The sequence below is a fragment of the Lactuca sativa genome, chromosome 9 (assembly GCF_002870075.4).
Source record: "Lactuca sativa cultivar Salinas chromosome 9, Lsat_Salinas_v11, whole genome shotgun sequence".
In the NCBI taxonomy this organism is placed as follows: Eukaryota; Viridiplantae; Streptophyta; class Magnoliopsida; order Asterales; family Asteraceae; genus Lactuca; species Lactuca sativa.
Genome location: NC_056631.2, coordinates 94,843,421 through 94,862,932, shown reverse-complemented (window position 1 = coordinate 94,862,932; position 19,512 = coordinate 94,843,421). Strand labels below are relative to the sequence as shown.

The window sequence follows — 19,512 nt, the reverse complement described above, 5'->3', positions numbered from 1 at the left end:
CGTTCTTGCTCTTGTTTAGAGGGGTATAGTATTCCCAGTTGATTTCATCTTCCAAACCAACATCAAACATATAGGTGGTTCAGGATCGGGGATTCATTGTGAAGATTCTTTGTCATCCCCCTGGATCATTGAACCATTTTTATCACTTTCTTCATTGAACCAATCCTCAAATCCTTCCCTAATATGATCTAAATACATGTCTATTGGCCTTTCAAGTGCTTGATAAGCAACATCAGTAAACACTTGATAATCCATTTCGTTGGCTATTACTGTAAGACGACTTGCCATAGTTTGATCACGTGCCGATTAATAAAGTTTCTCAAAAGGTTCTTCGACAAACCTTTCTAGAAATTGACAACACCCATGTAAATCCATTCCATATAAATCATGATCAGTAAACATGACCGTATTACCTCCAGTTTATCTATGTGGACGTCTTGTAAAAACACCGTTATAGTGCAAATGCACTTTCAAGAAAATAGGTTATGGGTTCGCCATGAACTTTAACTACAAAACAACCCTAGATGAGAGAAAAATTATTGAAATGGGAGAGAAAAGCCCTAGAATCTTGAACACTTCAACACGATTTTGATAAACGACTGGAGTAAATCCCTTTTTTGAACAGTTATATGAAGGCAAAGTTGATGTGTCATTGATGAGATGTCATTTAATTGAAGAAATCAAAAGTCTAAAGGCCACATCACATTTAATTACTAGGTGATCGGATCTCATGGTATAAATGACAAACAATTTGTCACTTTAGTGGGGTCAGAGGTATGAAAAATAGTTGAATGACCTTTTAAAACCAAATTGAAAACATTATTGTGCTTCTATGTGAAGAACCCTTTAATCTTCTTAAGTTTTCTATACCCTTTCTATTTTTGATGTATTAGGTGTATCTGTATTTGTAGAAGCTTTAAATTTCATGCTTATCTTAATTGTTGGTTTAGTTTATGCATGGCTCAAGGGGGCATTGGTGGATCATTGGCTCTAAGGTACATTCTTCTTCTTCTTCTTCTTCTTCTTCTTCTTCTTCTTCTTCTTCTTCTTCTTCTTCTTCTTAATATACTCATCCTACATACTACATTTCAGTTTATTTTGACCTTTCTCATTAGAATCACTACTAGAAAAACAGCCTTTTACGACGCTCATTGCGCGTCGTAAAACGCTCAGACGATGCGCAAATGCGCGTCAAGGAAGGAACTGTCATAAAGAGAGACGACACGCATTTACGACGCGCGGTTATGACACATAATGCGTATCAAGGAAGGCCCTGTCATAAAGAAAGATGACACGCATTTGCGTGTCGTAACCTTACGACGCGCGTGTTTATGACACGCAATGCGTATCAAGGAAGCCCCTGTCAAGAAAGGCCATGTCATAAATGAAGACGACACACATTTTTGCGTATCGTAATTTTAAATTTTTTTTTTAAAAAAAATTGTTTATAGATTTACTGATTTTCAAATTAAATTTGCATTTCATGTCTCATAATAGAAAATAAAATACCATATACAAAAAATACCATACATTGCACAAAAGTTAATGTCATACAAATAGTTGTTGCATGGAAAGATAAAATAAATCAATAGACGTAAAAAAAATTTACAAACTAATAGTTCTAATAACCTAATGTATGCCTCACTGTAAACAAGATATGTGCTGATTTTTTTAAATGTGTGTCTGACTTGTCTCCACTCTTCCTTAATAACACCACTCAAGGACTCTAAATCTATGAAGTTAGTCACAATATCTATATTGCCTACAAAAAAACATAACTACAAAATAAGTGCTGTCTAGGATCAACAATATTGCCAAACTAGTAAGCATAATAAAAGTATAAATATATAATACAACAAAAAGTTGAGTAATTTTACAAAACAATCCTTGAAGTTGTTATAAAGAATAATGACTTTACCATACCAGTAATATCTATTGTTGAAGATGCAACAGGAAGCATTGGATTTGGATAGTCCATGTGTAAGCCATTGATCAAGGCCCAATGTTGCCATTGATCAAGGTGGATAGTGTAAGCACAGTTACTAATTTTCTTTGAATTACCTATAAACATGTAGAAACATAATATTTAAATAAATAATGACATTTTATCTACAAATGACAAAATATGACCCTCAATAATAGCATAAACGGTTCATTTTCCTATAAAAATATATATCATATGTTGGCATCATGTTATTTGAGTATTTCCCCAATTAGTAAGCTACCAAATTAACTAAAAAATAAAAAGAAGAAATTTCATTTGTTTTGGTTGAAGGTTATTCACATGACCTTTATTAACTTCTAGTCTAAACTTCAAAACTATCAAAAACGGCAAGTTAGTTTCTATTATAACTTTCTAACCCTGGTTCAAAAGACAAAACAAGATTAAAGATAGGGGCTCAAGCGTCATTCAAGGTCAGCATACCTAGAAGTGTTTTTCCTTCTAGAAGCTCCAAGCTGGCACCGACACCTATCTAGATGTGGCTCATCTTGTCATTCCCTGTCCACTAAGTTCCATTAGTTTCTTCATAATAGCCTAGGGCAAGAAAACTCATATGAGAAGGGAATAGTTCCAATAAGTTGATTCATTGACAGATCAATGTAATCTTTTATCATATGAAATTCTTTTTTTATTGAGTATAAGAATCAAGAACAATACCCTGTAAAAGATCAAGTGTTCTTAGATTGTTGTGATATCATCAGAAAAAGTCATGGGTTGTATGGATCCATTAAGATTGATACTGCTCAGGATTGTTGTGATATCATCAGAAAAAGTCATGGGCTGTTTCTCTTCTGTTGTTAACCCACAGGAGTTCTGGAATAAGTTGGTCAGGCTAATAACATCCTGCAACATAATAAAATAGAACACTATGATAACTTGATAAGGACAAAGATGTCTGATATGTAATAAAGATACATGCATGAATCAACATGAAAAGCTACCTGATCACGAAAACCAGTGAACTTGTACTTCAAACCATCTTTGATTCTAACAGCAAGCTGATTAGTCCGTGGAACTTTCATCCATGTAAGATTAGTTACAATCTGAACAACACTAAAAGATAGATGATAGGAAAAACATAAGAAGGCTTGAATTGAAAACTTATCTCCATCAAAGAATCTTTCTGCATCAAATTAAAAAGAAAAAAAAAGATAGTTAAAAATCAAAACTGTCATATACCATGAGGAAGAAATTTGAAAGTAATTAACAAAGAGGAACCTCATTTGCACCAGTTGTGTCATCCACATGGAATTCCAATATGACATCATTCTTTCCTTGTAGCTGTGTTGGGAGACATCAGCTAAGGAGACTTCAAATGCTTGCTTTGAACCAACAAGAAAAGACAGCATATTGCCTGAAAAGTTTCAGAAAGGAAGATACTAGTATGAATAACATGTTAACTAGTTTCATTTACATCTCAATATTACTAAATGTGTGTTGCTCCACAATATACTAATTTGGAGATTTTACAAAACAAGATAAGGATAAAGGTCTCAACCATTTAAATCAACTTCTCCCCAGTTTTTCCCACTAATAGAAAGCTGTTTCTCTTCTGTTGTTAACCCACAGGAGTTCTGGATAAAGTTGGTCAGGCTAATAACATCCTGTAATATAATAAAATAGAACACTATGATAAGGAAAAAGATGTTTGATATGTAATAAAGATACATGCATGAATCACCATGAAAAGCTACCTGATCACGAAAACCAGTGAACTTGTACTTCAAACCATCTTTGATTCTAACAGCAAGCTGATTAGTCCATGGAACTTTCATCCATGTAAGACCAGAAATATCAGATTTATCAACTTCAACAGCCATAGGGTTGTGTTCAACATCCAACCCAATAAAAGTGAATCCAACTTCTGTAGAGTTCTTCCAAGCCATATCTGTAATGTACGTTTGCGATGACTGTATCAATATAGATGATGTACACGTATATGTCCAGCTGGCAAAGTAATATAGGATAATGATGAATGTATATGAAGGGTATCTTAGTAATATTACCTCTACACCACGACTCGTCTCTTGTATAGCTGATAGCACTGATAAGCTATCCAGAAGTTGGAGGTACTCAGACAAGACCTGGAATGTCTGTACATAAAAAGATTGTATATTTATTATTTACAATGCTATGATAAAAAGAAATTCTAATATATATATATATATATATATATATATATATATATAAGGGGAGCTGATAATTCCACATCTTTTTATACATCCATGGATTTTTAAAGTAAATTGATAGTTGTGCCCTTCATCATCTATCTTTAGAATGCAATTAGTTTATTCAAAGGATGCATACGCTTCATTTTTGATAAACCATTACACCAAATGAACTCATTCCTCATCTCACAGTGCTAGAGATCTCCTTGAACCACAATCTCCAACAGAATCCTACCACCTATGACCATCATTTTCACCTAAATATGCTCTTTTCCTAATGCATTTCTAGTAATAGGCTATACCGTTCCAATTCCCCATTTTAGATGGTTTGTACAAAAAAGGAAGATAGCTATTTAGGTGGAAGAGTGAGAGACGGAGAAGGCCATATAAATGAGGGGCGAAATAGTCAATATGGTTTAAAATCTGTGGATTAAAAAAAAGAGTCGTGGCAATATCACCTCACATATAAAAGATGTTGTAAACTGAAAGAAAAATGGAAGTGAATCTAAAAAGCAGCAGGCATCAGTCTCTTCAACAAAACTCGTCTCTGTTGAAAATAAAAAATGAGCACATTACCAAATAATCCTTCGATTGACTCCAATTTGGAGTCAAATCGATATCCATTTAGCTAGATAATACCAATTTCAATTTCAATTTCATGTACTCTATTGTTTACTGATCCAGATCCAGTTATGATGATGACACGTTAAAAGCCATGTCGCTAAGAGATTGAAGAAACGAGCATCATACCAAAATTTACAAACAAAACTAATAAAAGATAGAGATCGTAACACACCTCGAGAAGTGAACAATTGACCGTCTAATTGAATTCATCGAATCTTCCTTGTCGTTCTCAGATGAAGTGCATTAGGTCAAAAGCTTGAATTCCAACCATCGCCATAGTCGTCGACATTGGGTGGTGAATCGCCATAGGATAGCCATGTCAGGATTTGGGTTGATGGGTCGTTGGACAAGAAGGTAATAGCCACGCTCTGCGTAGGGTCAAGGAGCAGAACGACGATAAGAGGGAGTACTGATGATATTTACATGCGTAGGGTTAAGGAGAAGAACGACGAGAATAGATGGCATGTATGATGATACGATGAGCACAGAGACCACGATGGAGGCGTAAGACCCTAAGACGACGACGGTGAGCAGAGCGATGCGATAAAGGCGGGTTTGTGATAGAGAAAAGAAATAAGGATTCAGAATAACATACGACTACGGAAGGAAGGATGTGAAAGCATAAAAGGCATGACTTAGGGTTCTGGTGGGTTTGCTAAAATTTAAGGGCCGGATTGAGTGAATTAAAGTGAAGTCTGGATTCAGATTTTAAGGTTCAATGGTGGTGGCGGTGGCGGTGGCGGTGGCGATTAGGGTTTACAGAGAGAAGGAAGGAGTGAATGAAGGGTTATATTGATGAGAGAGGGTAGAAGCGGGGTTCTTCAAAATTTTAGAATTTCACGATTTCGTTTTCCCCCTTTAAAAACGTGCGTTTAAGCAAAAATATAAAGCGACATTTGAAGAGGTCACACGTTTAAGATAAGCGCCCTCCGTGTTTGTATTTTTTTTCTTTTCTAACACTTATTTCAGGGCACGCACAAATGCGTGTCCACTATCCTTCAAATTTTAGAAGATATGACATTATTTTTAGGGCGCACGCTTTTACACATCGTAAATCACTGCGTGTCATTGTTTGCGCGTCGTAAAAGGTTGTTTTTCTAGTAGTGATTTCCAGATTTTTCTAAATATTTTATAAATATATTAATCTTGGGTTCCCAATTGAACAGTTCTTACTTCTCATTGGTTGTTTTTTTTCTTTTTTGGTTTGGTGGGTTTTTTGTGGATTGCACCTGTCTTAACTTCTGAAGTTGCTATCTACGTGTTCTTTTCCTTCTTATTCTCCTTTTCCATATCATCTTATCCCACCGACTCCCATTGACTTCCTTGGCACTACGTGTTACTTCTATCCATTCTTCTCCTTCTATGTGTTTCTCTCTGTCGTTCTGCCTTTCTTTTGTCCAATAAAATACTTCCATATATTTTCCACCGACTTCATCTCCATCTCTAAAATGTACAGTTTGAAGCTTCATCCCTAAAGGACCAAAAAACGAACGGTTGCTCTTCTCCCGTTTGAAGAGCAATCAACAAACTGCAATCAGCCAAAATCGCACTCCACTTCTTCTTTGCGTCAACCACCAACTTCTCTCTCTTCTTTTCCTTTTGTTCCCGTGTCAATTCTTGCGTTCCTTCTCCACCGCCACTTTCTCAATTCATCTTCCCCAGATCCACACCACTTCACTTCGCTATCGTCTCAAAATTGCTCCATTCTCTCATCTCCTTCAACCTCTCAGTCGCATATTCTTTCCGACCCACCCATTAAAACCCACCCCCGTAAGGTCCCGTTTATGTTGATGCTTGACACTGCCTCTCCAAAACCATCTACGCTCTTCCAAACGATTTCTCACTCGGTTATTGTGAGAATGACCCGATTTCTAAATGGCAGCAGCGAACCAGAAGGGAAAAGGAGGTGGTGAGGTTGGGATAAAACCGAACAGCACAGGGAACCAACATAACTGTCAGTGTGCGATTGAGGTAAGTAATTGTTCAATAGAGGTGAAATTGATGGTCTATTTTGCACTACTATGGAGTTTTGATCATGCCTACAACCTGTTTGATGAAATGTTTTAACTAATAAGGCTTCATTTTTGCCATATGTAAGTAGGTTCCTGATTTTCATTGCTATGGGATTTATTGAAGACGAACCTGGTAGATCGGTGAGAAGTATTATGTGAGTCAAGAAATCGACCGGACTACAAAAAAAAGCAGCATAAACACCAATATAGATAAATGAGATTGACCACTGTGTGTATTTCTACCATTGTATCTCTGTTTCATCTTCTTTTTTTGGTTTTAGATATATGTGCCAATAAATCCTTATGTAGCAGAACCGTTGCCTCCAGCTATTGTTGTTACAGAGACTGATTATTATTTGAGAAGATTATGGAGTGCACCCTCAGAGGTGTATAATATATTTATTAATTATTATATCTTTTACTTTGGCTATTAAGTTTTGTTTATTATTAGAAGGTGTTAAAAATTTCAGTATTTAAAGAAGAAGCCCCAATGACGGATTAACTTGGGAATTAACTAAAAGAAGAGGCGATAAACAGGTTCACAAGTACATTGCCTTTTTTATATATTTTATATCTTTGATTGCGAATATGGTCTAATAGCAAAAGATCTATGTTTGGGTAATGAGCAACCCATTTTACAAAGTAAACATATTATTTGGTGTGATTTGTTTTATGCAGGAATATATGTACATGGTGTGTAGCAGACTACTTCAAAGACAGAAAGGTTTATCCATACTCTATACACTGATTATTATGTAATTTTTGAAAAAAGCTTTCTAAAGCCCTTATGATTTACTTGAAAGTGTTTATTATGTTTAGAGAATAAGAATTGTATTATTATTGAATGTGGATTTGTTACTTTTTATGGAACAAAGAAGGAGAATGCACCAAGAATTATAACAGATGTAAGGGAAAATACTTAAGAGTTATTCAGTTTCAAGGGTAAAATGGTCATAACTACTCTGCATCCATTTTTAGCTGAAGGGAAAATACTTAGAGTTATCGGTTTCAAGGGTTAAATGGTCATAGTTATTATGCACCCATTTTTAGCAAAAATATAAATATTTCATGATTGGTTTCCATTTCCTACATTGATTGTTAAAACGTGGATGCTAAGATGTGAGAAGATTTAACTGTCTTTTTCCTGAAGAGCACAAACCATTTTTGTAACAGTTTGGCAAAAGAGGGACTACACGAACCATTTATGTTGATGCAAATTGTACCAAAATAACATTATACTTTAAATTATAAGGTCTGAATAATTGTTATGTACTTTAAATAAAGTTATTTAATTCATCATTAATATGCATACTAATATAAACATATTGTCATTTCCTCATATTACTACAATGTAAAATTATAATATTTCCTGCTAACAAAATTTTCTTACTCAAACGATTATTGTTGTCTTTCATATCCTGACTTGCTTCAATACCATGGAAATGTTAGAAATCCAGAAGGATTTCGAGATAATAGTGATATATTCCCTGTTGTGGATAAGGTTTTGGCTGCTGCCCACCAACTATTCGATGAAATGCCTAGGTCCTTATTCTGTTTTGTGATACTCCTTTTGAAATTGTTGATACTCCTTTTGAAATTGTTTAAAGTTTTTAATTGTTCATGTTAGATTGAAATCTGATTTAGGATGTGGCCAAAACAAAAATCCGCCTTTACCACTATGATGTCTAAAGCTCTATGGTGTCAATTTCAAAGAGAGAGAGAGAGAGAGAGAGAGAGAGAGAGAGAGAGAGAGAGAGAGAGAGAGAGAGAGAGAGAGAGAGAGAGAGAGAGAGAGTGTGTGTGTATTTATTCACCCAATTTCTGTCCATGTATGATTTCTGTGATTTTAGGGGATGTTTTAGAAAATAAGAAAAAATAAAAGAGTTTGAATGAAAATAGCAAAATTTAACATGAGGAATGCTAAATAATCCCATTAATTCACAAATTTATTTTACCATCTAAATGAAAATAGCAAAACTTAATTTTCCGTTCCAACAATTCCTTTTCTTTTACAAAATTGAGTTTGAACCAGATTTGAAAAAAAAAAATACTATTTTCAAAAACCTCTTCTTTGGATTCTAGCAAATATACAGACAAAATAATTTATGATTATAATATTAATTATTTGATTTCCAAAAGGAATTAAAAAAAGGTATGTCCTTCGAGAATTAACTTGGTAAAAAGGAATCTTATTTCGTAAGAAATGCTCCACCCCATTTTTTGGTGGCAACCAAACAGGAATTCTTTTATTCCGCAGTAATACACTATTCCGTTCCCGCTTTTAGTACATACCAACCGTCTATATAAATGCATAATCTATTATCTATAGAAAAGCATGTTAACCTCCACCATTAATGCAAACTTAAAGAAGCTTGAAGAAAATTCATTAGATAAAAAAAATAATACAGAGATTACATTTACAAAGCAAATATAATAACTGTCTTCTAACTAACATTCTAACAAACTTTATATATAAAAGACCAAATTACCCTTGTCCTTGGGCTTAGCTAAAAGATTTATTTTGTTTTCCTTATAGATTCATAAATGGCTTCAAAGTGAAGGATCTGATCCCACAAAAGAAATGTATTTATTTATCCATTTGACGTTTAAGGCCAATCCAACTGTACTTTGACTTTTCTTATTATTAGGTCTAAATTAGTTGATATGGAAGGTAAATATATTTCTAATGTTATATATGTACAGAGGATTGAAAGGAGAAACGATTGTTTGTAGTTGTTGTGGCCAACAATGCTGAAAAACCATTACAAGAATTTATAGAAGAGATCATCAGATGCTGGTATATGCTCCTCCATCTCAATTTCTATTCTTTTTTTTCGTCGCCAACTTACTTCTTCCAACTTATTTATTTTCTCCCTGCATCATATCTTTATTTATTCAAACTATACAAACCAATTTTCCCTTCTTTTGGTAGGGGTGAGTTGCTTTCTCAAAGTACAATGATATCATTGCATGGATGTGAATCCTTATCATGGGTTCATTTTGATTCATAGAGGAGGGATGTGTGTGTTTCCACTCTTTGACGGAGTGGAATGACAAAATATTTATTATTTTGTAATTTTCTTTTTATATTGTATACATTAAATTCATATATAAATTGTCCCTATGGTGACAGTTTACCATTACAAATACCAATTATATAACAGTTAACTATAAGCAGGACCATTTATGTATCAATTTACTGCCACCACAGGGACCATCAAACCATTTCTGTAACGGTTTGGTAAAACAAAGACCACTTGAACCATTTATATCCATGACACAATCAAGGAAAAAATAGACGCTTCCCAACCCATGCAAAACATGGGTACCTTCTCTAGTTACATTTAATCTTTTTAAGTTTTCTATACCTTTTCTTCTTTTAATACAAATAAAAGAAAATGTCGAATAATATGCAAGTCAAACATACAAAAAATTATAATAATCAAAATTATAATAATACGCAAGGCAAACATACAAAAAGTTATGATAATCAAAATTTTACATTTTATAAATGTTTAAAAATTTTCTTACAAGTTAACTTTTCTTTTTTAATTACATTTTCACACAATTGTTTTTATAACTTTCATACAATTTTTTTATAACTTTCATACAATTATTTATAAACTTTTTTTACAACATTTTTAAAGTGTTTCATAGATTTTGTATGACAATTTAATACTTTTTTATAACATTTTAAAACACTTTCATTAAATACTAGTTTAAAATATTGTATTAAAAACTAAAAGTTTATAAACTTCTAATCGAAAAGTATTAAAAAGTTGTAATAATTTTAAAACATTTACATTATATAGATTTTTTTTTATTTGCTACATATTTTCTTTTTATTTGTTTAAAAGACCCTCCATACTTATTTTTACATATTTAATAATTTATTGTTAGATATTAGTTACTTTAAAAATATTATATATGCATAAAAATAAAAGAAAAGAAAAACATATTTCACAAAACAAAGACATATTTATTAATTAAAAAGTAAAATTTAGAATTAATCAATATTTACTTAATATTTAGGATATGATGAATACTTTATAAAAATAACGTTTGAAAAAAATAATACAAATAAATATGAAAAAAAATCGCTATCAAAAGTGGGAAAATGACTTATTAGGGTAATTAACTTTTCGTTTTGTTCATATTTAGACAACTTTTTATTTTTATACACATTTGACCATTTAACTTGTTAAATGGTGTTCACATATTACCATTGTCACCTGTTATAGCCGATGACTAGGGGTGAGCATGAGTCTGTTTGGATCGGTTTGACCTAAAACCGAACCCAAAACTGAATTATAGGTTTTTAGAAAATTAGAACCCAACCAACCCAAAACTGATGGGTTCAATTTTTCGATTTTTTACGGGTTCAGTTTTAGGTTCATTGATTTTAAACCCAAAGAGTTTAAACTTAATCACAGTCACACCATTTAATCAAATGTTAGATTTAAGACTAAGCCAACTCTTAAAATATAAGAAATCTTATATAGAAGACTAAGGTAGGCATCAGTTTGTTATCACAACCGATGTGAGAAGCTTTGAATCTATGTGAGAAGAAGCTTTGAATCTAAGAACGAAAAGAAAGGAATTTATTGATTTATAAGATTCAAAGTTTGGGAAAGAAGAGCTAGGAACAAAACTCGAACTTGCAACCATTAAGAATTAGGGTGAAGTTTTAAACCAACCGAACATTATTTTGTTTGTGACTCCATCTTACGAAATACATATATATCTATATATTATTTATAGAAAATTATAATTTTAAAAATTGGGTTCGGTTCGGTTTTTACTTTTCCTAAAACTGAAACCGAGCCCAATATTTCGGTTTTTAAAAAATTCAAACCCAAACCGTTGGTTTCTTGTTCGGTTTCAGTTTTGTCGGTTTTTGTCGTTTTTTCAGTTTCTAGGTTCGGTTTTCCTCACCCCTACCGGTGACAATGGTAATACGTGAACACATATAACAAGTCAAAATGTCAAATGTGTATAAAAAATTACCTAAATGTAAACAAAACAAAACAGATGATTACCCTAATAAATCATTTTCCTACATATTAATCCTATAAAATCTTTGAGAAAATAGACCTCCACCGGCAGATAATGTCGTTGGAAAATAATACAGTCAGCAAAATTGTTCACCGAAATTCAGTGTCGCCGGAGTCCTTCTTATTACGGCCGCCGGTCATTAGCAATGTTTTAAAAACCGGTATGAACCGGCCGGTTGGACCGGGAACCGGAAGAGGGAGCGGTTCAACTTGTTGGATTAGTGTCTAAGTCTATAACTATTTTGGTATGTACTTGATCCGATTATGAGCATGGTCCTTTTGGGTTGCCTTCACCATAGCAATATGTAGGATGATTTAAGGAGAGAAAGGTTTAAATATGATTTATTAATATGTTATGAGAATAATATATTAAAAGAGAAATCATATTGTTTAATTAATATTAGTCAAGAATTAATTGATAATTAATTTTGTGGCTAAAAGAGGTTAATTAAACTTAGGAGACTGAAGTTGTAATTATAAGATAATTATAATTGGGCTATGGATCACCTAATAATATATAGGTTGGACGAATTCTATGGGAAGACCATTAGAAATCGTCCAAGGGATATGTTTAAGGAGTCCATGGGTTGCTTAGGGCTTAAGCAGTCAGATTAGGGTTTCCTAGTTGTAAACCCTAATAGCCTACATGTATATAAAGGGCCCCTATGCCCCAAAAACGTGGACAAGTCTTCCTCTAGGGTTTCTAGCCGTTTTTGGGCTGCCTCCTTTCTTCTCCTCTTCATCCAAGTTGCATATGGTGTTTGTGACTCCATTAGAGGTGCAACACTTGAGGCACTAAGCTTTCTAAAGCCAATCAAAGCAAGGATTTGATTGTTATTGCAATATAACAATCAAAGGTAATTTTCTAAACCCTAATTCAGTTTATTATATGTTAGATCTAGGGTTTAAAGTCTTGGATGAATTGCATGTACAATAGAGAAACCTAGATCAAAGCATTAGGGTTTGCATGAGCACATAGGATTGTTCTTATGCTTAAAACCCATCAGTGGTATCAGAGCCTTGATTGGTTTCTGTTGTATGTGATGCTATTTTGAATTATTTACTGAAAAACGATTTTTTGGCCTCTGCCCGACCTGACTCGGCGAGTCAGTGGATGAACTCGGCGAGTCCAGTCTCTGACTCGGCGAGTCCAGGGGTCAGACAGAGGGAATATCAGGATTTCTTGCTGTTTTGCTGAAGGATTAAAACCAAAAACGTATTTTGATGATAAAATTCGATTTTTATTATATTTGGATGATTATCCTTCATAAAACAAAAGATAATTTCAAATCTTTTGAATAATAGTTTCCTTATATGATAAATATGGATTATTTAAATTATTTGGTAATTATCTTATGAATAAAATGAGATTAGGTCAAATATAGATAATCTCCAAATTAATTGTTTAATTTATGTTATTTGTTATTTGATCCCTCATGTTTTGAAAAGTTTCAAAACTTGCCCTCAAGTTTTGGAATTTAAATTTTGATTAAAAATGTTTAATTTTGAAACATTTAAATTCTGAATCCTAATGTTTTGAAATGTTTCAAAACTTGCCCTCAAGTTTTGGAATTTAAAAGTTGATTAAAAGTTTAATTTTGAAATGTTAAATTCTAACACCCTAGTAATTTGAAAAGTTCAAATCACACCCTTATGGTTTTATTAATTAATTAAAGTGTATAATTAAAAGTGATTTAATAAACCCATAAAGTTTTGGTTTACATTTAATTAAATTAAAAGTATAATTTACTAAGTTAAACCACCTAGTATTTTAAAAGTGTAAAATACACCCTATACTATATATAACATTAAAGGTCTAATATTATATATATATATATATATATATATATATATATATATATATATATATATATATGAGTAAAAGTCAGTCTTACCGTTAGTAGGCCTCATTCACGAAGCTGATCTATAAGGGGTGTTTAAGGAAATTACCTATAAAATGGTGATTGAATGGGTATCTACTCTTACCCACCACACTCTTGACTAGTGGAGGGTCGTTAGCCGAACGGGTAGGATAGGACAGAAACCTTCCATTATAAGTATAATGAAGCACAAAGTAACTAAATGCTTTTTCAAATTCCCAAATCATAGTTACTTTAGGAAAAATGTAAAATTGTATGCTAATCCATAGAATTACACTTCGTACCCTTGTCAAACGTTAGTGGAGCGTGTGTGGTTAACCGGCACACTAATTTGGGGATGACATTGGTAGCGAAGGGTGACTCGATGTTTGTCATAGATCAATGGAGCGTGTGTGGCTAACCGGCACATTGATTAGGTGATAGTAGCATTGAGTGCACCACGTGATTCGTATGGTTATTCACACCTTGTTTGTGATCCTCCGCATCCCAATCACAAATAGTAGGGCATAATAGAGATTAAACATGACATTGAAAAGTTCAATGAATCTCAAAAGATCTAGGCGTTTCAATTCATTTAAAACTTAAACTTCCTTTTCGTTTTTCATGGTGGAAATTGGTAAATCTTCATTTACCTACCTTCAAATATTCTGCAACTAGATTACGGCATCCCTCTTCTAGGTTGTAGAGTATTGTGTTGGATCCTAGCTTGATGTTTCATTTGGGTGTTGCATCAATAATTCTAATCAACTTAACTTGAACTTTCTCCCGTTTTGTAGATATCTAGTTCTGACAATCATGGTCTTCCTAAATCCCATGGAACAAGTTTTCCAAATGAAGATGACGTTCTGAGATACGATCAAGGAAATGAGAGTCATGCTTCACTTCCTCCACCTCCTCTAATTGTTCTCTCTAACCCACAAGTTCAAAGGCTTGAAAAGTTCAAGCTCACTCAAGCCCTTTTGGCAAGTACACACGAAGATGGGAAACCTGTGTGTGCACACGTCTTAGAGATGAAGTCATACATTGATAGGTTAAACATGTTGGGTGTCGAGATTTCAAGTGAGTTGGCTGTTGACTGGGTTCTTCAGTCACTTCCTGAATCATATAGTGAGTTCGTTAGAGAGTACTATATGATGGACCACGACGTGACCCTTATTGATCTCACCTATTTGCTTATAGCTGCTGAATCAGAAATGATTTGGCGGGCTGGTCAAGCAAATTTGTCTGGTGAATCAAGCTCCCAAACTTCAATGGACACTGGCAACATTGGGAGTCCAGAAAGAACTAAGTCTGTGATTGTCCGATGTGCTGTGCCAAAGGAGTCCATTTGCTTTTATTGCCAAGAGAAGGGGCATTGGAGACGAAGCTGCCCTATTTACTTGAGAGATCTAAGAGACGGGAGAGTCAAGACGTATGGCTCTACTTCAGGTAAAATCCATTATCTAACTCTTTTAAGTTCCTATTCTAGATTCTTAATACATGATGTGATAAGATTACATTTTGATGTTTTGTAGGATCGAAGAAAAGAGAGGAAGCTTAAGGGAAGAAGTGAGCTGAATCGGATCGTGAAGAAATGGATTTCGATCGCATTGCTTGAAGATTGGATTCTTGAGCTACCACTTGGAGTTAGAATAGATTGTTAAGAAATATGTAATAACATAGTTTTTCAATTGAATTGCATTGTAAGGAAAAAATTTTCCGCAATAAAATGAATTTTGATTTTATCTTATTTATTTATCCTTGCAACGGCATGTATGAAAAATTGATGTTTGAATGTTTCTATTATTAGTAATAATGGATTTGATTCTTAATTATGTTATTTGTGGAAATGTCAAAAGTTTACCAAATAGGGAGAGTTTTTCATCGCCCAAGTTTCAATTAGACAGAAACTTGGAATCATGCAATGTGTATTGTATGATGAATGAAAAACTTTCACATTTGGGAAATTTAGACTAATTCTTTGACAAAGTGTTAATTGAAGGACTAGGAGATCAAGTACACTAGGTTGTGCGTTGATCAAGTCCACCACAAGAGTGACAAAGATATTCGTCATGATTTACTAAAGTTTAGTAAATATGATTAACTTATAAGATTAAGTGTAATTCTGAGTTGATTGAAAGAGTTTCAATGAATAGTAGAACGAATAAAGAAGAATCAAGTAGGCAGAAAGATAAAAGTTTCTCTATTCTAAGAAGAAGGGAGAATATCTTTTATTGTGTTTTATGATAAGTCTTAATGATTAAGAACCATGTCTCAATTGACCCTCTAAGTGAGTCTTAGTGCAATTCCATGTCTAAGAAGAGGAATCGAGAATTATAGAAATGGTTAAATCAAGAAGTCAATCATACATCGTTCCAATATCAAGTCTTAGAGTCAAGATTGTGACTTGAGTGAAAAGTATTAAGTAGGTTTGTAACACTTATCAAATGTAGAATAAGAAAGTTTCTTATTTATGCACATTTGAAAATTGTAAGTTATGCTGTCTTGCATAAGACAAATACCAACTAGGACCAATTAAGTGAAGTCTTTTGTCTTGATAAGAACTACACTAACTCTTGAATATTTTTTTTCAAGGAATGTTTCTTGACAAGAGAATCTTATATGTCAAGGATTCAGTGGGAGTCTTAATGGTCTTGAAAGGTTTCAAGAACAAATCAAGAATAAACCTTATCAATCATCACTAGCACACGACTTGAGGTTTACAACCTATCGTGTTGACATTATTTTGTTTCTATGCCATTCCAATTGAGTTAATTGTGTATGTGAGTTATATGAGTTCTCATTTGAATGCATACTAGCGCCTTAGTCGATGGAAAGTACATTGATATGTAAGGACAAGTTACTAAACTACTTAGAAGACATGGTGGGCACTCATGTTACCATAAGGCAAGAAATCAAAATTAAGAAAGTTTAGTCCATATGAGTTTGGATTTGTCGCAAACTTTGGTTTTGGAAAATTCACATGGATAGGAACTCGTACACTATAAAATCTAAGTGTCATAAGATTCCCTTCTTCATCAAAATGACTGTGAGGAAATGCTTTCACTAAGAGAGATTTTAAGAAGATAGCAGCTGTGAGAATTGTATTCTCAAATTCGATTATGGTTACGACATCCCTTTCCATAGTTCGAATTGTGAGATTTGGCAATTAGTTTGAACATTTGGAACTTAGTAACATAAGTTCTGAATTGTTTAAACACACATATGATCTATCTAAGGCAAAGGTGTATAAGTTTAAGAAGCTTAGATAAAGGCTTATCGAAGCATCTAGTATTAGAAATATGAATTTCAGAAATTCAATAGGCATTGTTTTCTGGAAGTTCATTTGTTTTCTAAATACATGTCAAAGCTAGTGGGAACATAAATGTTATGCTTATATGATAATAATCATCATGATAGTGGGAGCATAAGTGTTATGCTTGTATGATTATTATGGCGAGTATTGCAAGTTAGCAATATTAATTATAGAAAAACAAAGATTCAATTTGCAAAGTTGCATGGGTTGAAAAGTTGTTTTGCTATAATTAAGGGAGAGAATATTATTCTTCGTTTCAAAATCTAAAGTTTAGATTGAGAAATTTTAATAAATTTAGTCAAAGGATACATAGTGTGTTCTCAAATTTCGATTATGATTACGACATCCCTCTTCATAGTTCGAATTATGAGAATGTGACACATAAAGTTTTATGGCAGAAGATTGATAAAATATCATATCTTTATGTAAGACATTAGGCATCGTGTCCCATACGCTTCGGGTATAGGATCGATTGCAAATGCTATAATATTTGACCATTCTAAAATTTTCCAAATGTCTAGCGCATTAAGAGGGAAAAAGGACTAGAATCGATTTTGACTAAAATAATTAAACAACTATCAAAGGACGATCCAAAGTTCGCCGAGGATTGGTCGCTTGTGAGTAGTTGGAAGTATGGTATTGGATGGACCATATTGACATTATTATGAATAGATAAGATTCTATTAAGAATGAGTTGTCATATGGAAAATGTGGAAATGTTTCCATATTAGGAGTTGGATATTGAGATTCTATGTCTAGATTAGAAAATTTTATGCAAAAGGAAGTTCAAAGGAATGTACTTTGAATGTGAGACTTCACGTCTATAGAATTTTCTTGTAATAATTTCCGATAGAGTACTTTGTAATTTCATTGGCCAAGTCTTGGTGAATTTTGTGCTATGATTTTGCAAAAGGATCGTTGCATAAAATGTTAGAATCTAGCATATTCTAGTAGTAGCAAGAACCTTGTGTTCTTACACTAACAATGGGGATCAAGGAATTGTGAAATGAGAATCAATGGAAAAGTTTTCAATTGATCTATTTCACAAAGCATGGATCATAGGAAACAAAGTGTTCATGCTTAGAGCATGGGACAATTGTTGTTGTAATTCAAGTAATGAGTTGATTCTCTGAAACATTAAATGATAAATAATGAGTAATCAATATGGTGGATAAATAGAAGTGTTTTATTTACTCTCACAAGTTTGGGGCCATATAGGATTAAGTGTTATCGTTATGTTTCAGTTTGTATGTTTTCACTTCCCAAATAACTAGTTTATTCAAACATCCACAGTCGGTCATACGTTGGAAGTAAGTATGAAAGAAGACTGTCATGAAGAGTGTGTAGATTGTCTGAAAGGTTTAAACATAACACAAGTTTGCTACAGAATTCATGAGTGCTTTGATAAGATTAGAGTATTGGATTAAACCCACGATCACTTGTATCACTTCATGGATTTATCATGAATGATTAGTGAGACGATAATATTGTATATTCTTGAAACCGAGACGTATGAGTTGTTATTTGTTGGTCGGTTGCACATTGATAATAAGTAAACGCACCAGTAACTTGGTGTTATAAAACTTATTGTTGTGTGTGATTCGATCAGGAAATGCAAGCGAGCATTTGAGTCGAAGTTTATCCATTCTTTTTATCCAAAGTGGGATAAAAGCGATATCTGTGGGCCTCTCGATGATTTAGTGATGACACCTAAGCGCTTGGCCAAGCCGGGACTAAGTTGATGTGTTCAATTGTAGTCTGTTATCAATCGTCATAAATCAGAAGTCGGGAAACAGTATAGAGAGAATGATTGAAATTCATGTCTATACGATATCTTGAGAATGGAGGAATATATGATCCCTTATCTAAAGGACACGCATATCTAATAAGATCAGAGTTGACAACGGCTTTTGAAAGCTACGATTGCCGATCAGGTTCTGAAGTCATACGGAAAATAGTTATTAGACTTATCCAAGTGGGAGACTGTTGGATTAGTGTCTAAGTCCATAACTATTTTGGTATGTACTTGACCCGATTATGAGCATGGTCCTTTTGGGTTGCCTTCACCATAGCAATATGTAGGATGATTTAAGGAGAGAAAGGTTTAAATATGATTTATTAATATGTTATGAGAATAATATATTAAAGGAGAAATCATATTGTTTAATTAATATTAGTCAAGAATAAATTGATAATTTATTTTGTGGCTAAAAGAGATTAATTAAACTTAGGGGACTGAAGTTGTAATTATAAGATAATTATAATTGGGCTATGGATCACCTAATAATATATAGGTTGGACGAATTCTATGGGAAGCCCATTAGAAATCGTCCAAGGGATATGTTTAAGGAGTCCATGGGCTGCTTAGGGCTTAAGCAGTCAGATTAGGGTTTCCTAGTTGTAAACCCTAATAGCCTACATGTATATAAAGGGCCCCTATGCCCCAAAAACATGGACAAGTCTTCCTCTAGGGTTTC

The 19,512-nt window shown here is 33.4% G+C and overlaps 1 long non-coding RNA gene across 27 annotated transcripts; it reads left to right on the top strand.

The window, feature by feature from the left end:
• Positions 1–5,711: 5,711 nt before the first annotated feature.
• LOC111885212 (uncharacterized) lies at positions 5,712–9,888 on the top strand. Of its 27 annotated transcripts, XR_006186808.2 has the most exons (6): positions 5,981–6,765; positions 6,896–7,343; positions 7,485–7,530; positions 9,343–9,389; positions 9,510–9,603; positions 9,739–9,887. It is a non-coding gene; the product is annotated as an uncharacterized LOC111885212 (long non-coding RNA). The 27 variants fall into 27 exon arrangements; XR_002848039.3 differs by having other exon boundaries at positions 5,980–6,765; positions 6,896–7,530; positions 9,739–9,888; XR_002848046.3 differs by lacking the exon at positions 9,343–9,389 and having other exon boundaries at positions 5,982–6,765; positions 9,739–9,886.
• The last annotated feature ends 9,624 nt before the right edge of the window (positions 9,889–19,512 follow it).